This window comes from Bombina bombina, chromosome 5 (assembly GCF_027579735.1).
Source record: "Bombina bombina isolate aBomBom1 chromosome 5, aBomBom1.pri, whole genome shotgun sequence".
NCBI lineage: Eukaryota > Metazoa > Chordata > Amphibia > Anura > Bombinatoridae > Bombina > Bombina bombina.
Genome location: NC_069503.1, coordinates 777028751 through 777034750, shown reverse-complemented (window position 1 = coordinate 777034750; position 6000 = coordinate 777028751). Strand labels below are relative to the sequence as shown.

Below are 6000 nucleotides of genomic sequence, written 5' to 3'. Positions count from 1 at the left end.
TGGGATTCCAGGAAGATTTGGGGAAACCTGAACTGTGGGAAGAATTTTGATTCTGTGATTCTAAGCATACACTTTTTTACTGGAGGCAGGAAAGCTCTTTTACCCCCAACCACCCCCAGTTACTGTGGCAATGATAGCATCCAGTCCTGGCCCAAACAGGGCTTCATCCTGAAAGGGAAGAGATAAAAGCCTGCGTTTAGAAGTCAGCAGACCAAGAATTGAGCCATACAACTTTGCCTAGTTAAAATAGCAAAAGCAGCATTCTTTGCGTTAATGTGAACCATTTCTTTGGCTGCATCACAAATAAAGTGATCTGCAATTCTCAGGAGGTTCAAACAATCCTGGATCTCTTCAAAACTATGAAAGCTATCTATCCAAAGGATCCTTAAAAGAGGTGCTACCCTCCAAAGAATTAGTAGTACGCCTAACAAGAGTTGATATAGCTGCGTCCACCTTACGAATAGTTTCCCATATATCTGTATTTCCAGTGGGAAGAGGGAACATAATTTTGAACTTAGAAGACTAAAAAAAAAAAAAGGATTGGAATGGCTATTGCCATTTATTAGGAATGAGATCAGAAACTGAATCAGGAAGCAGAAAAGAAGAAAGATGTTTGGGGGTTGCCTTAAAAAATGTCATTTTTAAAGTGGTTGCTAAACTGTAGCAGAAAAATCCTCTACTTCCAAAGCAATTAAAATCTCCCATATAAGGGAATGAGTATGCTCAAGCCTGAAATTACATATCCTCTGCCATAGAGGCAGGGTTCTGAGGTTTAGAAAATCCATCCTCAGAAGAGGATTCTTCAGATTCATAAGTACCTTTTTTATCCGAAAATAATTTAGAAGGGTTGCTCCTAAGGGATGTCCCTGATGAGCGAAAGGCCAGAGAAGGTCACTAGTAAGGCCTCATCTTGAGTATTGTGTGAAGTTCTGGATGCCATATCACCAGAAGGATATAAACAAATTGCAATTTGTAAAAGGTTAGCTACTAAAATGGTACATCTGGTAGATCTGGCTTTATAATGCAATTGTTGATGACTTGTTCAATGATTTTAATATATTCAATTCCTATTCTAATGTGAGTGAATTTGTAAAGTGTATTATAATTGGTCTAATGACAGAATAAGGTTTTTAGAATACGTATTGGTGGAGTATACTGTATCTTATAAATGTTAAAATAATCATTCCCATATGCAGATTTATCTCTACAATATTGTTCTCACTTAACGGTAGAAATATTGATTGTAGCAAACTGATATACAATATTTGTTTGACCCCTTAGCAATGGCTTGCTGTACTTGGTACTGCCCTCTTCACTAAGCCCTGAAGAACAGCTCCTGATAAGGGTTCTTTCAGAGATCTTATAGTGTGAGTCTCGCCAACAACAGAAAGTCCCTGCTATTTCTGCATGCTTCAGCAGTAAGGCAGCACTATCTAGCTTTGTTTTCCCATTTACTTATTTTTGTATCCCCATAATATTCTACACAGTAGACCTAAATCATTTCCTAAAGAAACATACAGGAACTTGCAATGCAATGTATTAACCATAGACTTTTATTTTGCACAATTACATGTTGACATACATCTAGCATAAATCAAGCATTTAAATTATATAACAATGCACAAACCTTAAAATAGAAAACGTAAGCAAAAAACAAAAAAACAAAAACAAAAAAAGAGTATATGGAGAACAAAGTTTACATTCTTTATTCACATCAAATGATAAAATCAAAATTCAAAAGAAATACATGCAATTTGTAAAATATCCTATTTCTTTTTTAACATACTGTATGAAATGAAAAACGTTTAGTTTTGGGCATTGTTCTTTGCAACTGAGGTACTTTTTCTTTTTTGGTGCAGTAGACGGCACACATTCTGACAAATGCACCCTATTAAAGACATTTTATTTTAACAAAGTAATCACATAAAATATAAATGAAGCCTCTTGCAACATTAGCATTCATAGTATTGTAAACAAGTATAGAAGTAAAGCTTAACATTGGCTCAAAACTAACAAGTCTTCAATAAGTCTTCCTTTATTTAGTGTCTTCTATCAGCTGCTAAAGATGATTTCTTAATTTTCCAAAACATATAGCTTGGGAGAATGAATCTCATACGGCCTAAAAAGAAAACAAAACAATTAAGCAATTACTGTAGCAGTGGCAATCTCTCTGAAGTAACTGTTGCAATGGAAATCACTTTAGCACAGCATATAAATATTGTATTAATCCACAATTTCCTAGTGAAACAACAAAAGAGTGAAAAACATGTCAATTCAGATATTTTAGTTACCTTCATTACAAACATTCACTGAAGAAGAGTATTCTCTACTAGGAGGGTTAGAAAGAAACCAAAATCCCCACTTTTTCAGTTGATTTAAAGAGATAGTAAAGTCCAAATTAAACTTTAATGATTCAGATAGGGCATGTAATTTTGAACAACTTTCTAATTTACTTTTGCCATCCATCAAATTTCCTTTTTCTCTTGGTATTCTTAGTTGAAAGCTAAACCTAGGTAGGCTCATTTGCTCATTTCTAAGCCCTTGAAGGCAGCCTCTTATCTGAATGCATTTGACAGTTTTTCATAGCTAGAGGGCATTAGTTCATGTGTTTCATATAAATAACATTGTGCTCGCGCACGTGGAGTTATTTAAGAGTCAGCACCGTCTGAAATAAGTCTGTCAAAAGATCGGAGATAAGCAGGCAGTCTGCAGAACCTTAGATACAAGGTAATTACAGAGGAAAAAGTATATTTATATAACAGTGTTGGTTATGCAAAACAGGGAAATAAAGGGATTATCTATCTTTTTAAACAATAACAATTTTGGTGTTTAGTATCCCTTTAAGATTCCAAAAAGATGTATTGAGCCAAGAAATTCAGAATGATTTAATTTCTGTATATCTTGATTAACTCTAGTAGGAAACAAATAATTTCCAAAACAATTAATATGAGGTTGGCCAAAAAAGAAAACAAATTGAAACTAAGCAAATCACGTGGAAAGAAAAAATAGAAGCAAAGTGGAATATAGCCACTTCCTAGCATCTGCTTAGCCAAAGTCTTCAGAACAGGTATGAGTGACAGATGCCAAAGAAATGCAAACTGCCCTTGAAGAATGAAACATAAAATCCAGCAAGAATTCAGTTTTTACTGGCATACAACCTTTGTGATATCCAATGGCAACAATTATTGAACTGACCAGAGAACCACTTTGTCTTCATTAAGAAAACAAAAAACAAATAGGACAAATACGATAACCTTCACATTAATGAATTGCCTATTGAGGGTAAATTGCTGTGATTTTTAGAAGATGCATGCTCAAGGATCCTAAAAAATCTGAAGGGTTTAATTATCTTGAACTATAATGTTAAGGTACAGTCATCCTAACCATTATATGTAACATTTATCTTTTTATGTCCAACAGCCATAACTAAAGGGCATTTGCAGTATTGCTAACCATCCTAGGGTGCTAGAGTCAAATGAACCCACTGAAGAATTATCATCTTAAAATGTTCACAAGAATGTCAACCAACAATCTCATGCTAGGAGCCCAAAGACAAATAAAGTAGAGCAGTTGGGATGCATCATTCACCTGTGAACAACTTTCTTATGACACATCCAATTATGGACAAGTTGTTTCACTGGTAGTACAACCATGTTAAGTACATTTTCCATATGAATTAATAATGTCAGAAAAGGCATGACTGCCATCTCGTGTTTTATTGCAAGATTATCATAGGAAATAATAATAATGAAAATATAATAGAGATAATTACATACTTGATAACTTCATTTATGAGTTCAGCAAGATTGTGACTTGGAAACTATTTGCAGTGAAATGCTTATGCCTACATGGATTGGCTGCTCTTGTATGCTGAACGGCTTTAAGGCACATGGCTGCCAGACTGATAATGTTATATTAATTATATTTTATTTACTTAGAGCTAGATTACAAGTGGAGCACTAATTTAAATAACGAGCCCTTACGAGTGGATGGTTAATGCTATCGCGAGCATGCGGTAGCACTTTGCGCTAGACTTCATCAACCAGGGGTAAGACCTATGGTTAATGAAATAAATATCCCTCAATTGTCCCCAAACTAAAGTGTAGTGCTCCTTTTGAAGAAGAAAAAACATAATTTATGTAAGAACTTAGCTGATAAATTAATTTATTTCATATTGGCAAGAGTCCATTAACTAGTGATGTATGGGATATACAATCATACCAGGAGGGGCACATTTTCTCAAACCTCAAAATGCCTATCAACACATCCCTTACCACACCCACAATTCAGTTTAACGAATAGAAAGTAGTGGGGTGATAGAAAAAGGAGTAAAAAAGCATACAAAAAAGAGGAACTGGAAATATAATTGTGCTTTTATACAAAAAAAATCATAACCACCAGAAAAAAGGGTGGGTCTCATGGACTCTTGCCAATATGAAAGAAATTAATTTATCAGGTAAGTTCCTCATGTAATTGGCAAGAGACCATGAGATAGTGACGTATGGGATAGAAATACCCAAGATGTGGAAGTCCACAGAAGAGTCACTAGAAAGGGGGGGGATAAAATAAAAACAGCCATTTTACGCTGACAAAATTAAATCCACAAAAAATAAGTTTTTCTCATTAATTGAAAGAAAAAAACTTAAAACATTAACAGAAGAATCAAACTAAAACAGCTGCCTGAAGAACTTTTCTACCAAAGACTGCTTCAGAAGAAGCAAATACATTAGAATGGTAAAATTTAGTAAATGTATGCAAAGAAGACCAAATTGCTGCTTTGCAAATCTGATCAACTGAAGCTTCATTCTTAAAAGCCCAAGAAGTGGAGACTGATCTAGTAGAATGAGCTGTGATCCTCTGAGGTGGGGACTGTCCCGCCTCCCAATAAGCTTTATGAATCAAAAGCTTTAACCAAGATGCCAAAGAAATGGCTGAACCTTTCTGACCTTTCCAAGAACCACAGAAGACATCAAATAGACTAGAAGTCTTCCTGAAATCTTTAGTAGCTTCAACATAATATTTAAAAGCTCTTACAACATCCAAAGAATGGAAATATTTTTCAAGAGCATTCTTGGGATTAGTACACAAGGAAGGAACAAAAATTTCCCTACTAATATTGTTAGAATTCACAACCATAGGAAGACATTTAAACAAAGTACGCAGCCTTATCCTGATGGAAAATCAGAAAAGGAGACTCACAAGAGAGAGCAGACAATTCGGAAACTCTTCTAGCTGAAGAGATAGCCAAAAGAAACAACACTCAAAAGGAGGAGCCTGCAAAGTCCTCAAAACCAAATTAAGGAGGAGAGATTGATTTAATAACAGGCTTGATACGAACCAAAGCCTGAACAAAACAGTGAATATCAGGAAGCTTAGCAATCTTTCTATGAAATAAAACAGAAAGAGCAGAGATTTGTCCCTTTACAGTACTTGCAGACAAACCCTTATGAAAAACCATCCTGAAGAAACTGTAAAATTCTAGGAATTCCAAAAGAATGCTAGGAGAATTTATGAGAACACCATGAAATATAGGTCTTCCAAACTCGATAATAAATCTTTCTTGAAACAGACTTATGAGCCTGTAGCATAGTATTAATTACTGAGTCAGAGAAACCTCTATGACTAAGAACTAAGCATTCAATTTCCATACCTTCAAATTTAACGATTTGAGATCCTGATGGGAAAACAGCCCTTGAGACAGAAGGTCTGGTCTTAGAGGAAGTGGCCAAGGCTGGCAACTGGACATTCGAACAAGATCCGCATACCAAAACTTGTGAGGCCGCGCTGGTGCTATCAGAAACACAAACGATCGTTCCATAAAGATTTTGCAAATCACTCTTGCAAGAAGAGCTAGAGGCAGAAAGATATAAGCAGGTTGGTAAAACCAAGGAACTGCTAAATGATCCCTGGACCTGGACAGGTACCTGGGAAGTTTCTTGTTTAGATGAGAAGCCATCCGATCTATTTCTGGAAGACCCCACCATCTGTACAATTTGACAA

At 35.5% G+C, this 6000-nt stretch overlaps 1 protein-coding gene across 1 annotated transcript in view; it reads right to left on the bottom strand.

Annotated features, from left to right (window-relative positions):
* Positions 1-1801: 1801 nt before the first annotated feature.
* FBXO15 (F-box protein 15) overlaps positions 1802-6000 on the bottom strand; it is a 644716-nt gene continuing 640517 nt past the window's right edge. Inside the window, exon 8 of the mRNA XM_053714867.1 lies at positions 1802-2119. The gene's annotated coding sequence lies outside the window, so the exon portion shown is untranslated. The remainder of the gene's footprint in view (positions 2120-6000) is intronic.